The sequence below is a fragment of the Pezoporus wallicus genome, unplaced genomic scaffold (assembly GCF_028554395.1).
Source record: "Pezoporus wallicus isolate ANWC-B61680 ecotype Strahan unplaced genomic scaffold, APGP_CSIRO_Pwel_v1 contig_3058, whole genome shotgun sequence".
Lineage (NCBI taxonomy): Eukaryota > Metazoa > Chordata > Aves > Psittaciformes > Psittacidae > Pezoporus > Pezoporus wallicus.
In genome coordinates, this window is record NW_026641153.1 from 6,722,492 (window position 1) to 6,735,336 (window position 12,845).

At 49.6% G+C, this 12,845-nt stretch overlaps 1 protein-coding gene across 4 annotated transcripts in view; it reads right to left on the bottom strand.

The window, feature by feature from the left end:
* PPP6R2 (protein phosphatase 6 regulatory subunit 2) overlaps window positions 1-5,754 on the bottom strand; it is a 90,190-nt gene extending 84,436 nt beyond the window's left edge. For 2 of the 4 annotated variants that reach the window (XR_008973926.1, XM_057422442.1), the window contains exons 1-2: window positions 5,604-5,754; window positions 43-120 (exon numbers count right to left, since the gene is read on the bottom strand). The gene's annotated coding sequence lies outside the window, so the exon portion shown is untranslated. The remainder of the gene's footprint in view (window positions 1-42; window positions 121-5,603) is intronic. The other 2 variants (XM_057422441.1, XM_057422440.1) reach the window with 1 other exon arrangement.
* Window positions 5,755-12,845: the final 7,091 nt, after the last annotated feature.

Sequence of the window (12,845 nt, forward strand, 5' to 3'; positions counted from 1 at the left end):
TCTGTGTCTCTCCATTGACTAAAAAGGAATCCTAAATGTTACCTCAGAAGTAGGCATTTACATCACAGATGTGTGAACTTCGGTCAGAGGTCTCCAGCCCCTTGAAAGCAAAGGCAGAATCTGAAACACAATGTTGGGGGAGGGGGGAAAGGCTTAGAAAGTCATAGAAGAAATCAAAAATGTGAATTTAGACTATACCACGGACAGTGTAATGTTAACAAATAATATATAAAGGGCTGGGAGAATGGAGAAGCATGAAAACCAACTGAGCAATAGCAAAAGCAATCTTCTATATTAGAAAAGGCTAACATGCAACAGAACCCAGTTGAAATCCGTCATTTGTGTATTCTAATTGTGAAATAGTGCTGATTGAGCATCTGTTGAGCATTAATCAGGTACTCTGGCTCAGGAGCTGAAGTCCTGGGGCTTGGATGATGACCTGGATATTCTATTTACTAGGCTTAGTTTGAGTTAATCCAACACGGAATCAGGGGTTTTTTGTCAACATCAGCACTGCTGCAGCCCCACCATTCCCAAGCCCTTCGTATTTAAACTGTCCGGCAAATGTTCAGTAAAATTAACCAGTAGGAAAAGGGCAGGGAAGGGAGGAAGCCTGGTGACAGCCTGGCTCCCTGTAAGGACAGGACCAGCACTAACACCGAGGGACAGACCAGGAACATGCTGCACCAAAGCAAACTCTGATGAACTAAATGACACCACACCCTATTTAAATGCAGAGGGTGAGAGATGGGCTCCTACTCCTCCTCTCCTCCCTGGGTCCTCCCTTGTGTCAGCACAGTTTATGCAACTACACATCGAGCTGGTTGAGGGAGCTGATCCAGCTGAAAACGCCTCCTGCATGCAGGGCTCTCTGGGGTCCTGTGCCAACGCCAACACATGGCAACCTGGACTCTCACCCACTGTGGAGCTGCACCCTCAGTCCGTGGGCTCAGGGAAAGGAAATACACATTTCAGCCTGTTAGTTTATAGTCTCAGTTATCCTTCTTATAGAAAGGATAAATCCATTTCACCATCTTAACACAAAAGAATGATATCAAAAGGCAGAGCAGAGGATCCTCTGAAGGAAGAAAATGAAGTCAACAGCTATAGAAACACAACTTCTTTCATCCCACCCCTCTGCACATCAAAGTAAGGAGCTGAAACAATCTGTAGGTTTTGTAAGATGATAGGGAATGAAAAGAAAGGAAGGAATCGCTACACAGCAGAGAATCCAAGTTGCTGGTTACAAAATATCAAACTACATCCATCATGCACTTTCTCAGCCAACAAAATTAAGTCTACCATAGAAAAATCAAAGACAAAACTGAAACTGAACTATCTTGTACTCTATTTCCTTCTTCCTTCCTTGTAGGTTACAGCAAGAATGACCATCTCTACTCCTGCAGGCTCTGCATTTATCTGTCTCTCCCAGTAGGCTGTGCAGCCTCTGCTCTGCTGCTACTGCTCCTAATTCTGCTAAACTAAATCAGAATCACAGTGACTTCACAGTTGTGAGTGTCACCGCAGGCCACAGCACTCCCACAGGAGCAAAGTGCAGACTGGGCACACAGGGAAGGAGAGCAGGGCCAGCTGAGCACAAACTCTCAATCAAGGAATGTATATGTTTGGAGCTTTCTCTGCCAACCCTGCAGCTCACCTTCTGCGCCACCTCCTGAAACAAAAGGTGGTCAAAGTTTCCTGGTGTGCCCAGGCAGGGACACAGCTCTTAGCTCTGCCCATCTCAAATCACTTGGTGAACTTTGCCACTGAACCATAATGTTGTTTTCTCATGCCTTCTGTTTCCCCTCCTGTCCAGATAAGATTGTCCTGAAGCACATGGCACTGAAGGAACTGGGTACTTGCAATGCTGGGACATCCAGAGGCACCACTGCAGGGTGCCACATGCTGACCCAGAGCACTGGGGACTGCTGCACAGACCAGCACCACAGGTAGACACAGAGAAACCAAGAGGCACACGAGCAGCAGCTGCAGCACTTCCATGCTCAGGGTAATGATTTCAACTTCCTCCTTCTGACATGACATTCTCCCTGTTTTGCTGACACCCCCCTTCCAAAGTTCAGTGCCAAACAGAGTTGGGTTTGAAGTGACCCTGCCAAAGATGACTACCTGAGCTGGACTTTAGGCATCGCTCCGTTTAGCATTATCACTACTCACAGTGTCTCAGCTTTATCGAGGCCTAAATGGCATTAATAAGCAGAGAAAGAGAATGTCACTGTTAATTCAGGCAGGGATGTCAAACTGACTTGATGCAAACACCATCTATGTGATGTGTGTGGCATTCAAATTCCACCAAAACCTGAGCTTTTCAGGCTGAGATTTTTAACCTTGGCTACAAAAGCTTTGCTTCTCCAGATAACTAAGATTTATCTGCCCGAGTGTCCCCTCATAACAGAGCTAACACACAGGTGAAAATAACCCAGGCATGTAATAATAATGTCAATATTGGTTATTGCACTGCTGACTACTTTGGCAGATCAAAACAAGGAGCAGAGGAGTAGACATAGGGGGAGGAGGCTGGTGGGAGGGATACAGCCACAGACAGGGAGGGAGAAAAGCGCAATTAAAGAAACAAGCGCCCTAGAAAAGACAACATACTTTTGCTTCTAATAATATTGAATCAAAGAAGACACTTAAGTGCCTTTGTTGCTACTACTGGTCACACAGAGGCCACTTTTTTGCCCTGATCCTTCTTTAAACCCACTGACGTGTAGGTTTTTGGTGAGAAGGAGAGGACAGTCAAAGTGATTCCCCAGCCTGTAGAGCCTAATGTAGAACAGAGCTGTGGTACCCTATAAATAGGGCCAGGAGTAAGAGACTGCTGCTCTGAGCTGTGCTTTTTGTCTCTGCTCACATGGAGAGCTGACATCACTCATGAATACAGTCTCTTAACTCTGCTCTTCTCAATCAGCTTCTCAATCATTTGCATCTAACAAAACACAGCCTCCCACAAGTATTCCTCCCTATCAAGTCATCAGAAGTTGTGTCAAGCTCCTGCTCTCAACTCACTGACCTCATCTGCTTCTCCTGCACCATTTACACCCAAGTTTCCCTGTTATTCTTGTCATTCTGCTATTGTTAAAGAAATATTTACCCTAATGAGATACTCTTCTATTTCTTGGCGTTCCAGTTGGCCCATTTTTATGGCTAAGCTGATTACAGTGTTCCAGCTATTGCTTCAGGCACTAACGCTTCAGACTCCAAGCCACTGTGTTAAGGAAACACAGTGCTTGATGATGTATGTGAAGTCATTTTCCTTAACATATAATCCACAGCTTTTACACTTGCACTTCTGCACACCTCATTATCAGAGATACAGAGTAGGAAAGCTCATGACCCTGCTCCCCTGCCCCAAGCTCTGCTCAAACACACCTTCCTGCTGGGAACTTCTCCTGTCTGATGTCCTCCTGCATCTCAGGGACGAAAACACTTGGTTTCCCTTTGCCACCTAGCTAACGGGCAACAAAACTGAGGGCAGAGCATGAATGAAGTGCTCCTATCACCAAGCATGGAAAGCACAATGAGCCATGCTGGGGCCATCCGCCTGCCAAAGAGGAGGAGAAGCATAACTAAAGGATTCCTCCTTCTAGCTCAGGATCACACTATGTGGGGACAGTGAGAATATAATTCCCTCTGGCTGACAGCCAGTCCAACCAGCAAATAAATGGTGAGTTGAGGTGGGGGAGCCCCACCAGCACCCCTCTGAAGAAGGGGGCCTGAGAGGGCTCCTGCCTTGCCCACTGCAGAACAGGCAACACCGCTCCTGACAGCGGCCAGCAGCTTCCTAAAAGTGACTGAAGCCCATGGACTCAGGATGCTTCCTCCTAGGAAATAAACCACCCAAACATGAGCTCTTAAAGATAATTTTCTCCTTGTTATTCATTTTGACAGTCTCCAATTTCTGAGCTATGAACTTACACCAGGCTGGGAAGCAGGATTCTTCCCTGCCATTTTCAGAACAAACAGCCAGTACCCAGGCTGAGGTTTGCAGGAACCTCCCAAAGCCTCAGTGCTGCTTTCTGCACCACCTGTGTGACACTAGCCTGCTACAGAGCAAGCTCTTCCCAGAAAGCTGCTGCAATGCCATGTATTTTCCTTGATTTCTAGACAGGATCTTGTCCAGGACCCTGGACTGGCAACGTAGTACAAAGCAAGCACAAAAATCACCAGAAATATCTGCATATCAAAGACACAAAACCCAAAACCTTCCATTTCAAACCATTTTGGTCTTATCCAGCCCTCAGTCACCTCCTCCTGAGCAAACATCAATTGGTATCACTCAAACCAGTCCAAATGTTATGTGTTCCTATGGCACGTTCCAAAATGTAACTTTGCTTACCATGATATCACCACTGGTTGCTATGGCAATTGCTATACTACCATCCAACAGAGTTTTTTTTGCCACTGAGGTATTTTGGCAGCCTGTTTGCTTTCAAGTGTCAGAGCAATAAGAGAAATCATCAAGGGTGACTCTCCCATTAGCCTTCAAACAGTGCTTTAGAACAAAAACCTGCTAGTAAATAATCCCATGCTTGGCTCCAAACATGCAGCTCTGCATAGGATTGGAATCACAACTATCTCCTTCGGTTTTTGAGGGAGGAAGTAAAGTACATTATGAAAACAAGCTTTGGGTTTTAAAATATTAATGTTTAAGTGGGAGATCAAGTGATGAAAACACCCCAGGTCCCCCCAAGCTCCCTCAGTTTCTCTGTCTCACTTCCTAGTTGTTTTGGTTGTTTAACTAAAGCAAACAAGGCCTTCACATTAGGGAGGGAGCCCTCATCAACCTCATCTTGTCACTTTTCTGCAACATTCCGTGTTGGGGCCATTCCATTCCTGGTTCCACTCCTTCCCCAGTGTCTGGACATTAACAGCACCACCACAGTGACATTTACTTTCACAGACAGCACACGGAAGCCCCCGGGGTCCCTCACTTGGGGCTCAGACCCTGCTCACTCCAAAGCAGTGGGTGCCAGCGGCCTGACCCCCACCTCCAGCCCTGCTACCACCACCTCTCCCCACCGGCCTCAGCCCCTGACGGTGGGCTCGGTGGGTGTCACAGCAACCGGATCCCGGCGGCCCCGCCAGGTCAACACCCCGGAATATAAAATGGGAAACATGACTCTGAGAGGCGCCAATTTAACCCAGCCATGGTGCGAAATGACAAGGGGGGACTTGGGCACGGCCGAGGGCAACGGTTCAACCAGGGTGCTCCGGGATGAGGGTGCAGGAGGGCGGCGCAGCCAGCACCGCCGCGGCCTCGGGCTGCTTAAAACCCCCTGAAACCACTGCAAACCAACCCGGGGGCAGCACTGCGGGCCGGTGACCGCTGCAACCGGCGGCCCGGGCCGCGTCGCTGCAGCCGAGAAGGCCGGAGCAGTGGCGGCACGGGCCGGAGGGGCAGCAGGCCGCACACCGCCTCCGCGGCCCGCCGGGCCCAGCGCCCCGGCCACGGCGCAGGAAGGCGGAAGCGGCGCTCGGCGGGGTGCAGCTCGCGGCCCCGGCAGGCCCCGGACTCGGCGCGGCGGCAGGTGTCGGCGGGAGGGGCGGGCGGCGCTGACAGCGGGCCCGTCCGCGGGTCTCACCTGCTAGGGGTCCGGGCCTGCCCTCCACCCAGCGGCGAGGCCGCTGCGGCGCTGCCTGGCTGCGAGGGCCGGCGGCCCGGGGTGCATGGGCCGCGTCCGAGGCGGGCGCCGCGGCCGGGGCTGCGTTGACAGCGGGCGGCGAGCGGCGGGCGGGCGCTACGGCTATCTCCAAAATGGCGGCGGCATCACACTTGTGCTCCAGGCCCTGCACCAGCTCTGTTGCCCTTCTCTGGCCCTGCTCCAGCACCTCAACGTCTCTCTTGCAGTGAGGGTCCCAGAGCTGAACACAGGATTCGAGGTGCAGCCTCACCAGTGCCCAGTGCAGGGGCACAATCACTGCCCTGGCCCTGCTGATAAAGGCCAGGATGCTCTTGGCCTTCTTGGCTGCCTGGGTACAAGCTGTTCCTGTTCAGCTCCATCAGTCAGGACCTCCAGCTCCTTTCCCATGAGCAGTTTCCAGCCACAATTCCCCAAGCCTGGAGGGTTGCAGGGGGTTGGTGTGGCCCAAGTGCAAGACCCGGCACTTTGCCTTCTTGAACCTCAACCCATCGAGACAGCTTGGGATCTAGTCTAGATCCAGTCTAGGTCCCAGGAGGGACGGGTAGAGCTGAGATGGGGCTGGGAGAAAGAATAGGGGAACCCGTCCACTGTGGTGGAGAAAAGGGGGATAAATGGGGGAAAAGGGGGAAAAGGGATGACCGAAACAGCAGCAGAAGACAGCACTGAGGGGAAAACTACCTCTTGGTTACACTGCTCGCTGGGTGAAGCAGATTTCAGTGTCACCGTGCCTGGATTTGCCTTCCTATATGAATAAACAACTTCCAAAGTGCCAGAGTCACACTGGAACACAACAGGAACTGCCCCGATTTGCATCCTAGTTCCAAAGTGAATTCCTGCTGGGAGATTTACCACTTCTCATCCTCTTTGCCAGTCTTATTTAGGCCTTGACCCTGCAAATGTTAATCAACATTGTTAAAGTTTAACACATCCATATCTGCCCCAGGACCTGCGGACAGACCTGCTGTGGAAGAGCCATGGTGTGCCAGTGGATGGGATGGAAACCTGAGAAACCATGGGGAAAACATGTCCTAGCAGGGCATGAGGACAAACAAACAGGTTTAAAGTGCCCTGTTTGCACCACAGTGTTGGAGGCTTTGCTACAAAAATGCCACCAACTAAATGGGCAAAATTACCTGGTTTTGCAGCCGAAGGGCTTGAAGACAACAGCTCCAAGAGTTTATACAGATCCAGTGTGGTAATTAACTTGGTGTTGGCCATTAATAAGGAAAAAAATGGCACAACTTCATAAGTTTCATTTCTCTATTTTGTCTATTGGAGGGTAATGAGCTAATAAAGCATTTTCTGCGGCTTGTTATGGCTTCTGGGGACGCTACAATGGCAAATTCCCAAGTCTTTCAGCCATCCCCAGAGCACATCCACCTCCCATGTCACACAGGATGGCCAAAGCTGTGGACACTGCCACCTCCAGCTGATTGGGATGAGCGTTACTGAGCACCCTCAGCAAGTTTGTCACAAGCTGTGTGGTGCAGTTGACACATTGGAGGGAAGGGATGGGATCCAGAGTGAGCTGGACAGGCTGGAGAGGTGGGACTGTGTGAACCTCATAGAGCTCAACAAGGCCAACGGCAAGGTCCTGCACATCGGCTGGGGCAATCCCTAGCTCAAACACAGGCTGGGGGAGACTGGATGGAGCAGCCTGAGGAGAAGGAGTTGGGGATCCTGCCAAGGGGAAGATCTAGATGAGCTCTTAGGCAGAAGTTCTTTCCTGTGAGGATGCTGAGGCGCTGCCCCAGGGTGCCCAGAGAAGCTGTGGCTGCCCCATCCCTGGCAGTGTTCAAGGGCAGGCTGGACGGGGCTTGGAGCAACCTGCCCTAGTGGAAGGTGTCCCTGCCCATGGCAGGGGTTGGAACTGGATGAGCTTTAACGTCCTTTCCACCCAAACCAGTTAATGATTCTATGATTTCTAGGATACCAATCTTGGAACAATTTCCTCCTGTTCTCCTTCAGCCCTGTGAAACACACTAAAGTGCAGCTGAACTCTGGGCTTGGCAGCAGACACAGGCTGGGGTTGCCAGCTCAGCTCTCCCAGCCAGGACACAGGCAGGTACAAGAACAGGGAGAGTTCCTTAAGTAGGGAAATATCCCGCGGGTCCAAGACCCTGTTGTTTTACAAGGGCAGCGACATTCTACTGCGAGCAAACCATCCTCTACAGCTGCTCGTGCTGACATGCAGATGCTGAGTACAGGTATGACCTCTTTCTTGTTCAAACAGATACAAAACTCAGCATTTGCCTCATTGTGCACCTAGGAAAATACAGTAATTTTAGGTTTAACATCCTTTGCTGATGTTCAAATCCACACAGGATGTAAGTAATGAGAAATCTTATCATGCTATTGTCCTGTCTTGAACTGGAAGACGCTGATCGTTCAGTGTCCTTCCTCCAAGTGTCAGCATTTCCAGAACAATTGTTTATTGCAATCCATGTTGTCTATATTGTTTCCTTTAAAGCATGCATCTGGAATGATCTTATGATTATTTAGTTTCTAATACAGAAAAAAAAGTGGCGTTCCTTTTCTAATTCAGATCATGACTGCCCCTTTCACAGTTTTGTAGTGAAGTTCCTAAGGAGTTTTGCCATTTTGTACTAAACAGGTTACAAAAACATGAATTTACTTTGAAATCTTCATACCTGGAAGTTAAAATCAGATTTCTGTTCCCGTGGTGGTTTCTGTCACTTGGTTTCTTACACATCATCACGCAGGATGGACAGAAAGAAGGAGCAAGGTACAAACGTGCCAGTGCTGCTTAAATTAACAGGAACTCAAGAGCCTGGACAGAGCCACTGTCCTGGCTGGTGGCCTCAGCTCCCCCTGCCTTGGAGAGAGATGAAGCAGCCAAGTCTTGTGCCATGGTGCTGTGTCAAAGATGTCTTGTGGAACCCTCTGCTCTGCTCTTGTGAGACCCCTCTTACAGCACTGTGTGCAGTTCTGGCGTCCTCAGCAACAGAAGGACATGGAGCTGTTGGAGCAAGTACAGAAGAGGCCATGAGGATGATCAGGGGCTGGAGCACCTCCCGTATGAAGACAGGCTGAGAAAGTTGGGGCTGTTCAGCCTGAAGAAGAAAAGCTGCGTGGAGACCTCATAGCAGCTTCCAGTGTCTGAAGGCGGCTACAAGGACACTGGAGAAGGACTCTTCATCAGGGACTGTAGTGGTAGGATGTAAATGGCTTTAACCTGCCAGAGGGGAGACTGAGATGAGCACTTAGGCAGAAGGTCTTCCCTGGGAGGGTGTTGAAGTGCTGGTACAGAGAAGCTGTGACTGCCCCATCCCTGCCAGTGTTCAAGACCAGGCTGGACACAGGGGCTTGGAGCAACCTGCTCTAGTAGGTGTCCCTGCCCATGGCAGGAGGTTGGAGCTGAATGAGCTTTAAGCTCCCTCCCAACCCAAACCATTTTATGGTTCTGTGATTCTATGCTCTATAAGATATACACTTACATGATTGTATGCTCTGTAAGAGCAGCTGAGCCACGAGCTCTCCGGGATCACAAAATTGTCATTGTGCCAGATTATCTGTCATTCAGCACATTGTCCATGTTAACAACAATGCATATGGACAACTTAGAACTAATCCACATTGTTTAAGCATGCAACATGCAAAGCTCAGTCTTGCAGGTGACCAAACAGGCACTTGAAGGGCATGGGAAGAGTTCACCCCCTTGCTCCACAGCCTGCCGCTGACTGTATTACCTGTACCACTGCTGAACTGTACCCAAAGCCACAGCCTCCACCCAACACCACATCCAGTCCAGAGCAGTCATCACTGCTTTCCTAGGTCCTCCCCAAGCATCAGCACATGTAACTGCATCTTCACCCTGCAAGTAAACCTTCACTTTGGGATTACATGGCTGGTGAGCACTGTCTTGCTTGTTTTCTGCATGTGGAAGATGTATTTCACAACCCAAATTGTCGTTAACACACAGCTCTGAGCTTGAAAAGCTGCCACTCTTTAACTCAAAGAACTGATTTACACATCAAGCAGTCAGGACATATTAAATCACATTTTGTTGTGTGACTTGCTGGACTACCAGCTACGAGAGGGTTTGTTCACTCCTCTGAAGCGCTGAACCCTGTTCTAAGACAGTTTGGAGTCTGAACTTGAAGTTCAGTGAACAAGCACAAAGAGCAGAGCTTTTGTCAGAAATCCAGAGATCACTGCAGCAAAGACTTGGGCTACTTGTGTCTTCAGACCTCAGCCAAGGAGCATTCTGGGCTCCAGGCCCTGCGCGCAGCTTTCCAGTTCTGGAAGCAGAGGCATGAGCCTGAGCCTTACCCAGATTCACACCTAGAGAAGGAGTAGGCAGACATTTTGCTCAGAGGTTACACGACCAGAAAGAGGACGTTGACCAGGAACCTGGTCTCTATTCTTGGCTTTGAAATGAAGTGCCTAGGACACACCTTAGATCAGGATCACCAAGGGATGGTTTGGACATTAGCTCTGAGATACACTGAAGGGAGGAGGGGAAGAGTCTTCTTCCGTTCTACTGGAGTCACAGGCTCTTTCCTAAATAGAATTTGCATGTTAGCTTTTCCAAACACCAAGAATTGGATTTGGCTGCCTTTTGGGGCAAGTTATAAGGCCTCTTTCAAATAACAAAGCTCTGAAGCACACAGAATATAAACAGCAATCAGCAGTGAGGCTGGTGAGAGACCACTTCTTGGCTTCCAGCATATTGCACGTTCCTCTGTCTGAGGGGTATTTATGTTTCTCCTCTTGTCTGGAGAATATTATCTCAACTGGCAATGCAAGAGAAAAGGCAGCCAAACTGAAGCTGAATGCAAAATATCCTGCAAAATCTGGTAGGCTGGTTGCTCTTGAGAGCTCTGATGCAGAAGATAATTATAGATGAAAGTGGAGCAAGCGCTGTGGTTAAGGGTTGCGAAATGTTCTATTTACTCAGGTTGCTTAGGAGCAGTGCAAACCTGACATGCTGGCCCTGTGCAGTGCAGTCCCTCTGCAGCACAGCATCTCCAGCCAGGCCAGAGCTTGCAGAGGAGTGATACACAGCCTTCTGCAGGACCTTAATTGCCCAAATATGGTCCAGGAGCATATAGGGGCTTAAAAGGCTGGAAACCATGGGCCTGTGGTGAGCTGTTTGGAGAGAGCAAAGGTGCAGCCCAGCTGTACATGAGCAGATTAAGTTCTCTCAGAGAACCAGCCACTTTGCAGTTTCTCTCTGGAGGAGCACAGGACCAGCTCCTTCCCCACCTTCACAAAGGGTCACAGAATCAGGTGCCCATCAGGGCTTTCAGTGTTCCCTGGTCTTGTTTCAAGGCAAAGCAGAGGAAATGAATTATAAAAGCTCTTGTGTTTAGCCAACACGAAAGCAAAAATACTCTGGGGCACGTCCTTAGCTTCTCTGCATTGTCAGGAGGTATCAAAGTCAAGATCAAATGCAGGGCCTTCCCTCACATATCCTGTGGCTGTTACGACAGAGCAGCTACACGCGCTCAGAAGTTGTTTGCCAAGAGCAGCATGGTGCAGCACAGCACTGCTGTGGCTCTGCTCATGACGTGGTGAAGCCACCAAGTATTGTACTAATCACCACAAATTGTACTAACCACCACACATTGTACTAAGCAACACACATTGTACTAACCACTACCAACCTCCCTTTTTATACCTCCTTTTGCACTTTTTGATGGTCTTGACACGCTGTTTCTTCACACGTAAGCCATCTAATCTCCTTGTCCGGATTGTATCACAGCTTGCTAAATGTAGCCCGTCACCAGGGTGCAGAGGTGCTGCACTAACACAAATAATTGTAGTAGCAACTCTCAAGCGATATTGCTTTTTATTTATTATAGACTCTCTTAGCTGAAGAATTTTTCACAGAATCCCAGACTGGTTTGTGTTGGAACCTTAAAGCTCCTCCATTCCCAACCCCGGCCACAGGCAGGGACACCTTCCACCAGGGCAGATTGCTCCAAGCCCCTGTGTCCAACCTGGCCTTGAACACTGCCAGGGATGGGGCAGCCACAGCTTCTCTGGGCACCCTGTGCTAGCGCCTCAGCCCCCTCACAGGGAAGAGCTTCTGCCTAAGAGCTCATCTCAGTCTCCCCTCTGGCAGGTTAAAGCCATTCCCCTTGTCCTGTCCCTACAGGCCCTTGTCCAAAGCCTCTCTCCAGGTTTCTTGTAGGACCCCTTTACGTACTTAGTTATTACTTACATAATAAGTCAGATTCTCCTCTAAAATCACGTAAATCTGATTTGGTTTTGACAGAACTGCCCCAGCTGGGTTCATGAAGGAAACACATAGAAACATGCCCATCTTATGCCATAAAATTAGATAACAGAAATTTTTTAGCCCAGGAATGAGGCTTTATGGCCAAGCTCCCATGGCTAAGGGTCGGATTGAGGTTACTGCTTGAGTGAGTGAAAACCTCCTTCTCCATCCCAACAACTCAGCAACAAACTTCTCTAGGAGGCACAGGGCACAAGTGGGATGCTCAGTCATTGTACATGTGTGTCTGAGCTGCTGCTGCTGCAGACTCCTTCTTACACTTTCTCTTTATAGTGGCCCTACTGCTGATTTGCTCCATGACTGAAACAGGCTCACCAGTAGCCTAGCAATAAATGAGGGGAGAAAAAAAGCTAATGGGTTTTAGCCTGTGCCTCACGAAACTGCCACGAAGTGTTACTTATTAAGCGATATTTTAGCATTTCCTCGGTGGCACTGTCCTCCCACCCTGACCACTGAATGAAGGTGAGAGGGAAGTGGCTTGTGCCATGGAGTTCACATGCTTAAAAACTAGAATCATGGAATCAACCAGGTTGTAAAAGCCCTTTAAGCTCATCCAGTCCAACCGTTCCCAGCACTGCCAAGGCCATCACTAACCCATGGCACTGAGGCCTCGGCTACACGGTGTGTGAACACTTGCAGGGACGGTGACTCCAGCACTGCCCTGGGCAGCCTGTTCCAGTGCCTGAGCACCCTTTGGGGAAGGAATTGTTCCTCATCTCCATCTAAACCTGCCCTGGTGCAGCTTGAGGCCGTTTCCTCCTGTCCCATCCCTTGTTCCTTGGGAGCAGAGCCCAGCCCCCTCCTGGCTCCATCCTCCTGTCAGGCAGTTGTAGGGAGCGATGAGGTCCCCGCTGTGAACATTAGGGTCCTGCTTTACCCTCTCCCCATCTCCTTTGCTCACACCCACCCCTGCTCTG